This window comes from Vicugna pacos, chromosome 6, assembly GCF_048564905.1.
Source record: "Vicugna pacos chromosome 6, VicPac4, whole genome shotgun sequence".
Classification (NCBI taxonomy): domain Eukaryota; kingdom Metazoa; phylum Chordata; class Mammalia; order Artiodactyla; family Camelidae; genus Vicugna; species Vicugna pacos.
In genome coordinates, this window is record NC_132992.1 from 51,202,505 (window position 1) to 51,218,357 (window position 15,853).

The 15,853-nt window shown below is 35.6% G+C and overlaps 1 long non-coding RNA gene across 1 annotated transcript in view; it reads left to right on the plus strand.

Moving 5' to 3' along the window:
- Nucleotides 1-15,853, plus strand: part of LOC140696915 (uncharacterized) — a 187,593-nt gene that overhangs the window by 106,148 nt on the left and 65,592 nt on the right. Inside the window, exons 4-5 of the long non-coding RNA XR_012073586.1 lie at nucleotides 7,228-7,384; nucleotides 9,096-9,364. This is a non-coding gene — a long non-coding RNA (uncharacterized lncRNA). The remainder of the gene's footprint in view (nucleotides 1-7,227; nucleotides 7,385-9,095; nucleotides 9,365-15,853) is intronic.

Sequence of the window (15,853 nt, forward strand, 5' to 3'; positions counted from 1 at the left end):
GAGCACAGATCAGAATGAAGATCTTCAGAGCTGCCTATTCACACATTAGGAAGCAATGAGACAGTTGTTTAAAAAAAAAATCCTCTCACTCTTCTTTGTCTCTCACTCTTCTTTGATTTGGAACCAAAATCGTTTTTGGACTCAATCAGTAATAATGATCAGTATTTTCAAGTAAGCGTGAATTTGACACACTTTTTTCCTGGTTAATTATATTATTATTCTCTTTGAAATCAAGTTTTTTAAATTTGTAATTAAAAATAGTAGACTGAGACTGTGCATTTAATGCTCTTCCCTTCTCAAGATAAAGCTTTTTGAATTGATAATATTAAAAATAAGAAAAATACAGTACCAACTTACATGTCAAAATCTCAGCAAAATCTGCAAGTTGCAGGATGCATTAAACCTTTTGGGAAAAAGTCTATTTGACTTACTGCATGCAAAAAAACAGCAAAGCTAAAAAACAATTCAAAGACATGAGAGCAGGAGGCCATGAAAACCTCTGAACTCAGAGCAGCAAATGATGGAAAAGAGGCATGACTGTGTATCACTATTTCACAAACCCAATCTAGAGCCTCTTGATGATTCTGTTATTAGCTATTATTTTAATACTACTACTAATAATGATATTAATGAAAATAGTACTAATATTTATTAATTTTATGACTCAGTTCCAGATATTTCTCTAAATATTTACATGCTGTGTGTCATTTGGTACATAGAGAAGTCCAAAGAGATGTGTGATGAATTTAGCAGCTTTTAGAGATAAGAAAAGTGGGATCTAGAAAATATTAACACTGTGTCATAGAACTATTAAGAGATGGAACTGCAATTTGAGTTGAGCAGTCTGAGTCCAGACCAGTGGTGTTGTCCTCCAGTAAGTACCTCTGTATACTAGACAATACAGAAACTGCATAAGCTATTATGGGGCTAGCAAATACAAAGATCAATAGTGTCTTGAAGCATATAGGAAAAAACTAAGAAAAGAGAAAATAAAATATAGCAGCCAAGAAGTGCAAAAGAAGAAAATGATGAAGAAGGAGGAGGTAAAGAAAGGGATGGGAGGAAGGATAGGAGGAGTAGAGAAGAGAAAGGAGGAGGAGATACAGGAAAAAGCAGCAGCTTACAATAGAGCAGAAAACCATTACAACAAGTAGATCCATTAATGCAATAAACATGAGTTAAACTTTATGTTAAGAGATAGTCATTAAACAAAATAAAGGACTAGCAATCAAGGATGGATAAAATATATAATGGCAAAAAGTAGACAAAAGAAAGCTATGATGGTTATACTATTATCTAGAAAGAATTGAGAACCAAAAGTACTAAATGGGAAAAGGAGTTATTTTATATAGGTAAGGATGAATCCACAAAGAGAAGAGAGCATTCACGAAATTTTATGTACTAAATGACAAAAGCCTAAAGTACATTAAAAAAAAAATATCCAGGAGCAATGTGTAGATAAACTGATAAAAATACAGATCACAGTGTGAAACTTTTATATAACATTTTTTCTTTCCAGTTTTATTAAGATGTAACTGACATACACCACTGTGTAAGTTTAAGGTGTACAGCATAATGATTTGGCTTACATGCACCGTGAAATGATTACCCACAATAAGTTTAGTGAACATCTGTCATCTCATATAGATACAAAAGAAAAAATTTTTTTTTCCTTGTGGTGAGCACTACTAGGATTTACTCTCTTAATCACTTTTATGTGTAACACCCAACAGTTTAATTATATTTATCATCTTGTACATTACATCCCTAGTACTGTTTATATTATAACTGGAAGTTTGTAACTTTTGACCACTTTCCTCCAATTTCCCCCAACCTACCACCCCTACCCCTCTGCCTCTGGTAACTACAAATCTGATCTCTTTTTCTGTGAGTTTGTTTGTTTTTGAAGTATAATTGATTTACAACACTATGTTTGTCCATGGAACACAATATAGTGATTTGATATTTCTATGTATTACAAAATATCCCCATGATAAGTCCAGTTACCATCTGTCACCATAAAAAGATATTATATTATTATTGACTATATTTCCCACATTGTACATTTCATCCCTGTGACTCATTTATTTTGTAACTGGAAGTTTGTACCTCTTAATCTCCCTCACCTGTTTCTCTCATCCACCCATCCCAGTCCCTGCTGGCAACTGTTTGTTCTCTGTATCTATGACTCTGCTTCTGTTTTGTTATGTTTGTTCATTTGGTTTGTTTTTTAGATTTTGCATATAAGTAAAATTGTATGGCATTTGTCCATCTCTGTCTGACTTATTTCACTTAGCATAATGCCCTCTAGATTCATCCATGTTATTGCAGTTGGCAAGATTTCATTCTTTTTTACGGCTGAATAATATTCCATTGTGTATACATATCTTCTTTATCCTTTTGTCTATTGATGGGTCACTTAGATTGCTTCCATATCTTGGCTGTTATAAATAATGCTACAATGAACATAGGAGTGGATATATCTTTTTGAATTAGTGTTTTTGTTTTCTTTGGATAAATACCCAAGAGTAGAATTGCTGGATGGCATGGTAGTTTTTTGTTTTTTGTTTTTTATTCTTTTGAGGAACCTCCATACTGTTTTCCATAGTGGCTGTACCAATGTGCATTACCACCAACAGTACACAGAGGTTCCCTTTTCTCCACATCCTCCTCAGCACTTATTTGTTCTTTTTGATAATAGCCATCCTGACAGGTGCAAGGTGACATCTCATTGTGGTTTTGATTTGCATTTCCCTGATGATTAGTGATGTTGAGCATCTTTTCATGTGTCTGTTTACCATCTGTATGTTTCGTTGGTAAAATACCTATTCAGGTCCTCTGCCCATTTTTTAATTGGGTTAGAGTTTTGGTTGTTTGTTTGTTTGTTTGTTTGTTTGTTTGTTTTTTGATGTGGAGTTGTTTGAGTTTTTAATATATTTTGGATGTTAATCCCTTATCAGATTTGTCTTTTGCAAGTAACTTCTTCCATTTAGGAGGCAGCCCCTTCCGTTTGTTGGTAGTCTCCTTTTCTATGCAAAAGCTTTCTATTTTGATGTAGTCCCATTTGTTTATTTTTGCTTTTGTTTCCCTTGCCTGAGGAGACAGATCAAAAAAATACTGCCAAGACCTATACCAAAGAGCACACTGCCTATGCGTTTTTTGAATACTTTTATAGTTTCAGAGCTTACATTTTTCTTTAATCCATTTTGAGTTTACTTCTATGAATGGTGTGAAAAAATAGTCCAGTTTGATTCTTTTGCATGTAGCTGTCCAGTTTCCCAGCACAATTTACTGAAGAGACTGTATTTTCCCCATTGTATATTCTTGCCTCCTTTGTCATAGAGTAATTGACTGTACAAAAGTGGGTTCATTTCTGAGCTCTTTATTCTATTCCATTGATCTATGTGTCTGTTAGAGAATTTAATATAACATTTTAAGCAAAATAGTGGAAAAAGTGAATTGAGGATTTAAATTATAACATTGTTATTCATGGTTTAAAATACATATAGCAAAATGTATCCTCATATAGAGGCATTGTTTATAACAGCATTTATTAGGGAAAAAAATTGAAGTCCAAAAATAGAGGAAAATTTATGAACATTACAGAATAACATGCTGGAATAACAGCTTCATGGAGGCCTCACAACATGGAAACAATTCTCATTTTATTTTGAGAAGAAATATCAGGATACTGTTTGATATCCCATTCTGTATTAATGGCATATTAATACTTTGTAAAAAGATTGAATTCTACAAGTAACTCTGGAATTATTATTTTTTATAATTGTTTATAATCTCCAAATGACCTACAATACATTGCTTTGGTAATCAGATACAGGCCAAAAGTGCAATTTTGAAAATAAACATAATTTTTCTAATAAAATGTCAATTGCATGATTTGACACATGATTTAGAGAGTGTTTTATAAGAGCCATCTCCTTAGAGACTTTTGTTGAAATTTTAATTATATAGAAATGAGACACAAAGAATTTAACAAAGTTGTACAATTTTCATCTTGGTGAATGATTTCTAGCAAATGGGAAAATTCATTTTGGTAAAGTATCTTACACACACACACACACACATACACGCACACACCACCTTGCATTTCACATTTGGGTATGGTATTTTTATTTGTGCTCCATATTCAAAATAAATATTTTTTCTTGTCTCATTAATTAGTTTGAAAGAACCCTTATAATGCATACTTCCAAACATTGGCTTGGTTAAGGAGCTACCTATTATTTTGAGAATGGGACACCTGCTGCTGCCAGCTTGAGTTGTTGTGAAGATCAAGGATGAGAGATAAAATTGCAGCTCTTAAATATTTTTAGAAAAGAAGGTGTCAAGTTTCTGACATTAGGTACTGCAATCAATCCTTCTCATTGGTCCATTCGCAGAAATAAATGGGGAAACAGACCATTTCAAAGCTAAATGGATGCTTCATTGTCAGAGAGTAGTTTAAAAGCTCTCTGCAGACCAGATTTTTGTTTCTTTTCATATATCTTGGACGTTGAAAGAAGAGCTGATATAAAATTGTTTAATGTTTTTGTAGATGGCCAGGGCTTATTTAGTCTCCTCCCTTATCTTTTAGAATGCCTTTGCTAAAGATTCTGGATCATCTCCTTTTATCATGTCAACAACCCCACAATGAAATAACCATTTCTGTCTTATATGACCACAATAATAATTGGTCTTCCAGCAAATTGTACACTAGTGTTACAATGATATGGTACTAAATGATCATAATAACAAAAATAAGACAATTTTTGGTATCATTAAAGGAGATAGTTTTCACATTAAGATATTTAGTCATCACAATAGACTATTTTAAAACCAATGTGTACATACACTGTAGTGAGTTACAATATCACAAATGAAATCAGTTAAAACCTGCAGTGATAACCCAGATATGCCTTTGACTGACTCAGTAAACAAGGTGGCTAATGTGAAAATCAAATGGGAACAAGAAAGATTTTAGTGTCATCCAAATGCATCCTTACAGCTGAGTTTCTAGAATGATTAAGCATTGTCATTACCATGCAGATGGATGGAGACAGTGGGGGGCGATTTTAATGAGATGGCTAATTTGTTCTTGATGGTAAAATGTGTAGTAAAGATGTTCTGAGAAATATATGTGAATATTTTTATGAAGCACGGTATCTCCTGAAAAAAAAATACATATGTAATAGAATCAAATATGTAGCAGACAAAATAGTGGGAAATAGCAGACTGCATTAAAGTAATTGTGCACATTCAATCAGCCATGGAGCAGACTTTAACACTTTGCATCTTTATGTTCTATATATAGCCAGTGGGTGGTAAGAAAAATTGCATCAAAAATGGGCTTACAATGCTTTGGATATTCTTTTTTTTTAAAGTAAATTAGTAAGATGGGTGAAAAGTGCTTTTAAAGGTTGACTTACCAGTACAGAATTTGTCAGGGAAATATTGACCAAAGTTTTATTTTTCTTTATGGAGAAAAAGGAAAATATTACTAGGAGAAAAACCTGGATAAAGTGAAAGGCTTTGCTAATGACAAAGAGTTAGTCATAGACTGGGCATATTTAACAGATTCTTTTTCAAAAATGGGAAGTCCAAATCTACAAGAATATGTTAAATATTTACTGAATGTTTTTAGTGTACATGTCAATAAATTAGTTACACTGAGTAAGCTCAGTGTTGGTGACCTTAAAACTACTTCTATTCACTTTTGTGTGATAATGATTCTTGCTGAGTTAGTGGTAACATTAAAAAATTATGTCACCTTTCAGGTCTTGTAAATTATTTCCCTGTTTGGTTAAGGGAACTGATCAAGAGCTCCTACAAAGCAATAGTAAATTTTATAACAAACTGATAGGAAAAAATAAGCAATGAAGTACACATCCAGGCAATTCACTAAAAATAAATGGGAAAGGTCAATCAAAAAAGGAAAAGGTTAGGTGAAAGGAATGCAAATTAGAGTATAGTGGGACATCAATTTCAGTTAAGTGGGGTTTTAAAAAATCTTAAAAAAACAAAACAAAACATGTCCTCCACAGCTGTCCTTATCAAAAAACATCCTACTTTCCTTAACTACTTCTCATATACAATTGTTTTTCACCCCTATTATTTCAAAATAGTTTTGATTAGTATTTTAACCCTTAGAATCCTTAACTACTAGTGAAAACTAAAAAGTAAGCAATTGTAGCCTGTTACACCAGTATTCTGTGAACTGACAAATTATGAATACATTTTACAGTTTCTTGAAGTATATATATTCTACCTCATAGCAAATTGTTTTAATGTCATACAAAACATGTTTACTAATAAACCCAAATCTCTTTAGTTCCTCTATAAAATGAAACCAACAGTGGCTAAAAACTATGTTCAGTAATTATTGTTTCAGGATTTTATCTTATTTTGAAATGATCTGGACAGTCAATGAAAAATCTGTCGTTTAGCTTATCTCAGCGTTACTGAAACTGAGTTCCTCTGCCAAGTTTATGATTAACCTCTCACGCAATTGTTGATCCTTTTCTTGTCTAATACCTGTTCTCCTCAAAATTGAGGAGAATCAAAGAAAAGCAAGGATTGAAACCAAGTAGTATTACTAAGCCAAACTTGGGTCTGCTTGCCTGTGCACAGTAAAGTCAATTTACTGACACTGGGTTGTGGTGAAGGGAAGTGTGGCGTTTACTATAAGGCACCAGACAAGGAGTCTTGGAAGCTAGTGGGCAAAAAGCCTGAACTCCCGGATAGGTTTCAGCAAAGCATTTTTAAAGGCAAAGTGAGGGAGGGGAATCCGAAGGTATGGAATCAGCTCATGCACAATTCTGATTGGTTGATGGTGAGATAACAGCGGTTAACATCATCAATTCTTAGGAGCCAGTAGGCCTGGGGGCTTCATTCTCCTTGTCATCAAGTAGTTAACATCTTCAGTTTGGTAGTGATTTTAGCATCTTTACAACTCAGGAATGTGCCTCAGAGAGGAGCTAAAGCAAAGGGTATGTGGGAGGAATCTGTCCTGAGAAGGCCCCGTAGGGTCCTAGTTTCTCCTCAAAGGATATACATAATTATACATCTTCGAGTTCTTGTGCAGGAACTGAGGCTCCCACCCTGTGAAGGATGGTAACTATATGATAAGACCCCAGACTGGTCGGAACCTAAGAAATAATGATGTTGACCTTTTTTGACCCTCATGACTTTAATGAACTAAAGCTCAGGCTCTGTCAACCTTTGTCCCAGTTCTATTTTGAATTCATCACTCAAGCCCTGTCAGCCGTGGGAAGCTGGAGAGGGATCCCAGGAGGTGAGCTGCCCAGCTGGAAGATGGCACAAGGAGCCGAAACGGCGCAGAACAGCACTTTATTGCAGCACAAGCGGGTGGCGAGCGCGCTCAGGTGTACGCACTTGTCCTTTTATTAAGCCAGCGCATGCGTATTGTTCATAATGCTGACTCATGCTACTAGCACATGCGTACATTTACTTGTTACCTCACACACGCAGGTTATTGTGAACTTTGATTTGGGTCCCACGACCTACTCACTTAAGGCTGCCTACAAGCCCCTTGATGAATATACTTGTATCCTTAGCTTGAAACTTAACCCAGTTTTGGTTTTCAGGGAGTCGTTGCTATGAAAAAGATCCCCAGTGTCCTCCTTACTTGCTGTAAATGATAAATTCTTCCTTCTCCTGATCTTTGGCTTGGTTGTGTCTTTTTGCTGGACACCCACCAAGAGACAAACTCGGTTTTCAGTTAACACGGGGATGATAATGTAAAACTCGCTAGTTTATAATGGAACAGCTGTAGCCACATTGTGTTTCTGGCAGACGAAGTAAGTTAAATTTACCTGCTCAGATGGATTATATTTTTTCCTAGTGTTTGTGGAGAAAACTTTTAAGATTTTTCATTTACATAGTTTCCAAATAGATTTCATCTCTTTTTTTTTCCCCACCTTCTGTTAAGAATTACTTCCCTGAAGTCTGCATTTCAGAGATGATCCTGTTTCTAGAGTAGACAGGGTAGAATGTTTACATCTCAAAAGCACAAAGAAAGAATGCCAGTTTCTCCCAGAAGAACTTTTATTTCCTAAATTTAGACTTTTTGCAGTATCTGTAAGCATTTTGAGATGAATTATGGGGATTTGGGAATTGGTAAAAAGGATAGGTAGACTTTTTCTGTTTCCTAAAGACTCAGTCTGTAAGACAGGTTTTACAAGCTGGCCTCAATTTGTAGAACAGTTGTTTTTAATTAATCAAAGAACTGGTTTGTAATGTGAATGCTGTCAAGGGCCTGAGTTAACCATCCCCTATATCTTCAATTTGCTTGTTTACATCAGGGAGAAAATCTTCAGCTAGGATGGAGATCAAAAGATGCGTATGTTCTAGATTTAGAGCTGTTTGTCTTTGGAATATTTTTCATCCCCTCTGGGTACATAGTTTCATTTAGCTGAGGGGAAAAGTCCTAAAAAGAGAAAAAAAAATCCTATCAGGCCCTGAATATCAGCTTCTAATCTGATTAACTTCTTACCATAGAGCTATTTATTTAAAAATAAATGAAAATAAAACAACTTCCAAATGTCTTGCCAGGTTTCAGCCAGGTCAAAGAGAACAGTATTCCTGGCAGTACTGAGTGACCTCTTTGGATACAAGAAAAGATACTACTCTACCCAGATCGAGAGCTACTCCCCAAAATAGCCAAAAGACAATTTTCCTGACAGCTGGCAAAAGTCAGTAGTCCCTGATAAAGTTAATTTGTGTATCAGAATCTACAAGAAGGAGGCTGCCCCAAATCTAAACCTGCGTCAGCCTGCACTTATGGGAAGCACCTGTCAAGGAATCCTAGCATAATACCAATCACATCCTGTAACTCAGCTTTAGCCTGTTTACTGTAACCTATGAAATAGAACCTTCTAGCCTAAAGGGAAATCCCCAGCCTCCTAGCCAATCACGTCCTCCCTCCCAGGAGCCTCTTCTAACAGTCTGGCTCCAGAGCGCGTAGGAGCGGCGTCCCTCTGCTGGGAGGCTCTGTGTTCCCCAAGCCATGGGTGGTTTTCCTTTGAATAAATTAGGACGTAAAACTCATTATTAGATTGTTTCGGTTTTGTCCCTAGCCACAGAGGGACTGCAGCCCACATCTCTGCCCACATTTTGGGGACCTCAGCCTGACAACTGAGCTGCCTGCTTGCGCAAGAATCAACAACCGACATGCTGCAGACAGACAGAAAGCCAAGCCCAGTTCTCAGGACATGGAACGAGACAAACAAGAGGGCAATAGCCGTCCATAGGAGAGAAAAGGATAAAAAACCCGATAACAAACAACGTGAAGTTTCACCTTCCCTGCTCCACTGGGCGCAATAGAGATTCCGGAGGGTCGACTCAGGTAAGAATTCTCACCCTCAACCAGCTTCTGCCAGTTTTCTCAAGACCCAGACTGGAGGCTCCAGAGTGAGTGAGGTTTAGAGTAGAGAGTGTAACCCAGTATCTGCCAGAATTTGGCAAGGTTTTGCATTCATTTTGATTTTAGTTTCCTGTGGGCTGTTTAAGGGAATAACTAGCAGTTTACTAGAAAATCCCTCGGCGTCTCACCAGTCCTGGGAGGGGCCCGTATGGTGGCCCTCCTTTGAGGGTAGATATGGGGGTGTTCAAGTTGATGTGGAAGAATTTGCGCTCCTTTTGAGGACAGTATTTGGTTTTTTTGTTTGTTTGTTTTTGTTTTTTTCCTCCCGTTGATTGCAAATAAGATGAGTTTCAGGGCCAATGTTTCGATGTTGGACCCCTAGGAGGGTACAGTCGGGGAGACCCAGGTGTTGTTTTAGGTTTCTGACATTGCTGCAGTTGCAAGACCACCAACCTGGTGGACTTTTGTGTATGGTCTTGTAGTTTCTTTAGCGTGAAAAGCCAATTCAAATACAGAATTAATTAATAGACTGTGAGTACTCAGGTGAGGGAAGTAGAGGAGTCACATCCATTTTACAGCCTTGTTTTGGGTATATTTTATGTTTTTTTTGTTAGTCTTTTGCAGTGAATCTTTCAGTGAAGCTATTTTGGAATCTTGACGTTTTTTGAAGTCTGTTGCCTAACGATTAAAATAGGTATCCCATTCTGTTGGGTTTTTTTGTTTGTTTAGTTTGACTTGCTTTCAAATGCACTTCTCAAATGAATAATCTTGTCTGATTGGAACAATGCCCGTAACAACTAGTGGAATTGTAGATTGTCTTAATAAGTTTTCCACTATTTTTGTAGGTGTTTACAGCTTCTGGAACCACAGTTCTTAGACATAAACTAAGCAGGTGTGCTGGGAGGTGGTGCGCTCAGTCCTTTGAACCTTGAAGATTCTGTTTGTACAGCTAACCCTTCGGTCTCTTGGAACTCAGTTAACAATTAAGAGGCGTATGAGGTTGGGGTGGGGCTTTTGTGGTGTTTTACAGTGTACTTCATTGCAAAGAAATTTTCTTAAGGTTAACCAATGAGCTACTGTTAATCTAACCCATTCTATGACCAATTATCCTAGCACTGGAGTCTTAGGTGGTGCGAGCTCTAACAGCTTATAAATGTTCGACCTGTGTCTACCAGTTCTGCAGCTTTGGCTTCTGAAAGTCTCATTAGTAATAGATCTATTATTCCTTTCATGAATTTCTTTGTAGTGATGAATGCCCTTATGGCTTTTAATAGTTTAACTTGTACCTGAGTAGATTTTGATCTGCTGTTGGTCACAACAGTCCAAATTTCTTTTTCTGATTTATTTCCCCAAGTTCTCCAGTGGTTTATGCTGTGGACTTAACCTCTAGGCTTTGAGAGTCTGCTAAAGGCCAACCTATGTTGCAGACTCCTAATATAACTACCCTGGAAATCTTCCAGGATCCCAGAACCTGGGAACTTTAACAACCTCTGGAACATTTCCAGGGCCCCAAAACCTTTCTGGGACATGGGTATATATAAGGGTGAAATTAACAGTCAGTCACTTTTACTCAAATGGCAGCTGGGTATATCCAATCAGCCACCCTATGTCTTTTCCTTGGAGCATTTAGTCTGCTGACATTTAAAGTGATCATTTGTAAGTATGAACTTACTGCTATTTTGTTACTAGTTTTCCAGTGGTTTTTGTAGTTCTTCTCTATTCTCTTTTTTTAGTTTCTTCCCTTATGGTTTGATAATTTTCTGTAGTGGTATGCTTGTGTTCCTTTCTCTCTTGTTTTTGTGTATCTATTATACGTTTTGAATTTATGATTACCATGTGTTCATATATGTTGCCCTGTAACTGTATCTACTTGTTTTAAACTGGTAGTCATTTAAGTTCAAACACATTCTGAAGACCTGCAGTTTTTTTTACTCTGCTTTCCTACATACTGTGTTTTTGATGTCATTTATTACAACTTCATATTTATCCTTTAACTGTTTATCGTGGTTATAGTTAATTTTATAATTTTTGATATTCATACTAGCTTATTTAAGTGGTTGATCCATAGTCTTTACAGTGTATTTGCCTTTACTTGTGGGATTTTTCCTTTCCAATACATTCTTCTTGATGTATCCTTTTCTTTTCTACTTAGAGAAGACCCTTTAACACTTCTTTTAGGTTTGGTTCAGTGTTGATGAAGTCTTAGTTTTTGCTTATCTGAGAAATTCTTTCTCTCTCCTTCCATTCTGAATAATAATCTTGCTGGGTAGAGTTATCTTAGGTTGTAAGTTTTTCCCTTTCATAATCTTAAATTAGTTATGCCACTCCCTTCTGGCCAGCAAAGTCTGTGCAGAAAAATCAGCTGATAGCCTAATGGGGTCTTCCTTGTATGTGGCTCTTTGTTGTTCTCTTTCTGCCTTTATAATCCTTTATCTTTATTTGTTTATTTATTTTTTGAACTTTTGCCGTTTTAGTTATGAAGTGTCTCGGTGTGTGTCCCTTTGTGTACATCTTGTTTGGGACTCTCTGTGATTCCCATTCTTTTCTCAGGTTTAGAAAGTTTTTAACCCGAATTTAGTCAAATGTATTTAAATATATTTTCAACTCCTTTCTCTCTCCTCTTTCTGTGAGCACTGTAATGCAAATGTTGGTATGCTTGATGTTGTCTTTGAGATTCCTTTGTTCACATTCAAATTTTTTTTTTCTTTTTGCTATTCTGATTGGGTGATTTATATTATTCTGTCTTCTGGGTAATGACCCAGAAGTGTGTGTGTTATTTTGTATCATGCAGTCTGCTGTTAATTTCTTCTAGTGTATTTCTCATTTCAGTTATTCTTCCATTCTGACTGGTTGTTTTTTGCTTTCTAGTTCCTTGTTAACATTCTCACTGTGTTCATCTCTTCTTTTCCTCAGTTTAGTTAGCACTATTATTACCAATGCTTTGAACTCTTTATCTTGTGAGTTACTTATTTCTGTTTCATTAGGTTTTTTTCTTTTTAAAGCATTCTTCTTTCATTTGAAACTACCTCCTCTGTTTTCTCATTTTGCTTAACTTTCTCTGTCTATGAAATTAGATGAAACAGTTACCTATCCTGGTCCTGAAGGGGTGTCCCTGGGTAGGAGCCTCTCCATGCAGTCTGCATGTGCCCAGTGGCTCTAGGGGAGAGGGCGATCTGTTGGGAGTACAAGTCATGTCTTTCCCCAGGGTGTGCAGGAAGCTCAGTGTCCTCCTACTCTGCCATCTTGATCTCCTCCTCTCTGGCTTGCATTTTATGTAACATTACAGTATCAAAGTTAAACTCCTTGGTGTGAAAATGAACTTACATAGCTTACATAGGGGGTTGTCCTTGATCTTAGAAGGAAGATAATGAAATATTTAGAAATGAGTACTGTCATGTCAATGATTTACTTCTGAATATTTAGCTAGGAGAAAGAGAAGACAGATGGGTCAAAAATTAACAATTGATGAATCCTACTAAGGGGTGAGTGTCATTAAAATATGACTTTCAGTACAACTTTTCTATAGACTTGACATTTTTGAAAGTAAAAAAAAAATAGGGCAGATAGCAAAAACAACAAATAAAATACAGGATTTTATACATTCCTAAGAGTTGTAACTTCATTACACCTATCCCTTTTGTTACCAAAGCCTTATCTTTTGTGAGGACTTTAATATAAGCAAAGACATTTATTGTAATTAAGAAATTTCACAAGACATTTTGAGAGCCATATTTTCACAACAATCATGAAATAGGAATCAACTCTTACAAACATAATATTCTCTCTCTTCACTATCGCCTTTACAGCTTGCCTTTCCCTTTCTCATTCTAACTTGAAAAGGTTACGGCTTCCTGCATGATTCCACTTAACTTTAAACTGAATTTAGGAATATAGCCACCATTTTTCTGATGTTACAAAACAAAGTTATCCAATAATAAATTAATATTCTATTGTAAACTTTATATTATTGAAGTATTTTTCTATTAGGTGATTAATAACATTCTTATTGATCAGTAAAAATTTAGATATTTATCATAAATTTTCAAAATATTTTCTGAATTTGTCTATGATGTTTTGAATTTGTTGATTCAGATAGTCTCAGAGTGTACATAGTCAAACTTATTATGTCAATGGGGACATAATGTCCCCATGGTTATAGGGGCTTTCTTAAGGAGCTTTTCCTATGTTCAGGTTATATATATTTTACCTTCCTATCTTGTAGTTTTGATAATATAGGGCTGAAAATAGATTTCAGCTGAGAATAGAGGGTGACAGTTCCCGATGTACATTCAGAATAACACACTGTTTCTTGGAGTGACAGAAAGTAGGAAATAACAAAGAAGAAATGGCTGAAACTTTGAACCATGACAGCTTTGAAAATGGCCTAATAGAGTTAAAGATTTAAGGAGAATGTTAAGTTCAGGTGTACAGTGACAAGTCATTGCTTATATTGCTTTGAAGACAAGAAGAAGATTGGAAAAGTTTACTTTGTGGTTTTAGAACAGAAAAACTGTTTAGCACTATCCTTGTACTTACAATTGAGAGTAAGTAATACCCTTTTACTTTTAATTGAGAGATTACACTGTGAGAATCCCTGATAGGATTCTGCAGAAGTTTTACATGTTGGCTTATTTGGACCATTAACATAGCGAAAGTATTATCTTCCTTTCCTACAAACTCAAAGCCACAACTTTTTTTTTTAATTCTCTTCAGAGTGACATAATTCTTTAATATGTTATATTTTTCAAAAAGATAACAAAAGCACATGCTTTTCAGAAAGTACTCACTATCAGAGAACTGTAATCAAAGTCAGCAATTAGGTACTGATTGGCATAGAAGGTTGGGTGTTAAACTGATGCTTTCTTCTGTCAGAATCTTTTGATCACAGCTGCATTTTGCTATATTAAGCTTTCAGATTAGATAGCCATAAATAATAATATCCTTACTATGTCACAAAATCTGTGTTAATCTATTTACTACATGTAAGCTCATTTGGCACCTGCTAGAGCAGTGCTTTAAAAACTGTGGGTCACAGTCCAGTGGCTTCAGCTCAGTGCCTGAGACTAGCATTTATTTCAGTGAAGCAGGAATGGATAGGATAGGACAGACCAGAGAACTACATGCATAATAAGTAGTAGGCATAAATGTTGTTTAGCAAATGAGTTTATGTATTTATGTGTGCAGTATTGCAATATAAAATGTTTTACTGTTACAATTTAAAAAGTTGAAGGCAATGATTCTTGCATATTCATGGGGTAAATGGAGGCCTACTCTCAGAAATTATATGACACAATAGCAAATTTTAGTGGAAAATTTTTCCAGGCATAGCAAACTTTAAGTTATAAATTTTACTAAAAGAATAATTATTTTTATAGATACTTTATTAGTATTTTCTCATGGAAAATACATGCTTATCATAAAACTAGAAAGTAGAAAAAATTAAAAATCCAATTATGAGTCAAATTGAGTATCCTGTGTTGAAAAAATACTTGTATTTTACAGAAATCTATATTTAAATATTTTTCTATTAGGTGGTTAATAAACATTCATTAGTAAAAATTTAAATATTTGTCTATCATATATTTTGCAAATATTTTCTGAAATTGTCTATAGTGTTTTGAATTTGTTGATTCAGATATTTTCAAAGTATATGTATCAAATTTATCATTACATCAGTGGGGTTAATCTCTTTCTTACAGGGGCTTTTTCTGTGTTCAGGATATATATTTGCTTGCTGAAGGCAAAGGCAATTCAGAATGGGTAGTGGAAAATCATGGTAGATAAATACCAACTGCAACCAGGCTACAGAAACAGACTGAGACTGTCATGACTGTTTCCTCTTTATTTTGTTATGAATATGGTTGTGTGTGTATCAAGTATCTGTTTTTCTTCCCTCTTATTCTCTTATCGGATAACATGAGATACATTGACTTTATATCATAGTATTAAGTATTGTTAATTTTACATCATAATATTTGTTATAGATATCAAATAAGAGATGGAATATCTCTGGGAAAGAGGTTAGTGTGTTGTTGGCTGTACACAAGATACTATCAAGTTGATATCATGTTAGGGATGGACTTATGATAGTTAATTCTATGTGTCAACTTGACTGAGCCATGAGGTGCCCAGATATTCGGTCAGGCATTATTCTGGGTTTGTCTGTGAGGGTATTTCTAGATGAGACTAACATTTGAATGGGTAAGCTGAGGAAGAATGGATTGTCCTCCCTAATGTGGGTTCTTTCAGAGCAGAAATAAAAGGCTAACCCTCCCATAAGTCAGAGGAAACGCCTCCTGCCTGACGGCTTTGAACTGGGGCTTTGGAACATGAACTGAAATATCAGCTCTTCCATATTTCAAATGGAAATACCAGGTCTTTCTGATAAAGAGAGTGAAAACCTGCTGGCATTCAGACTGGAGCTACACCATTGACTTTCCTGCTTCTCAGGTCTCCGAACTTGGACTGGAA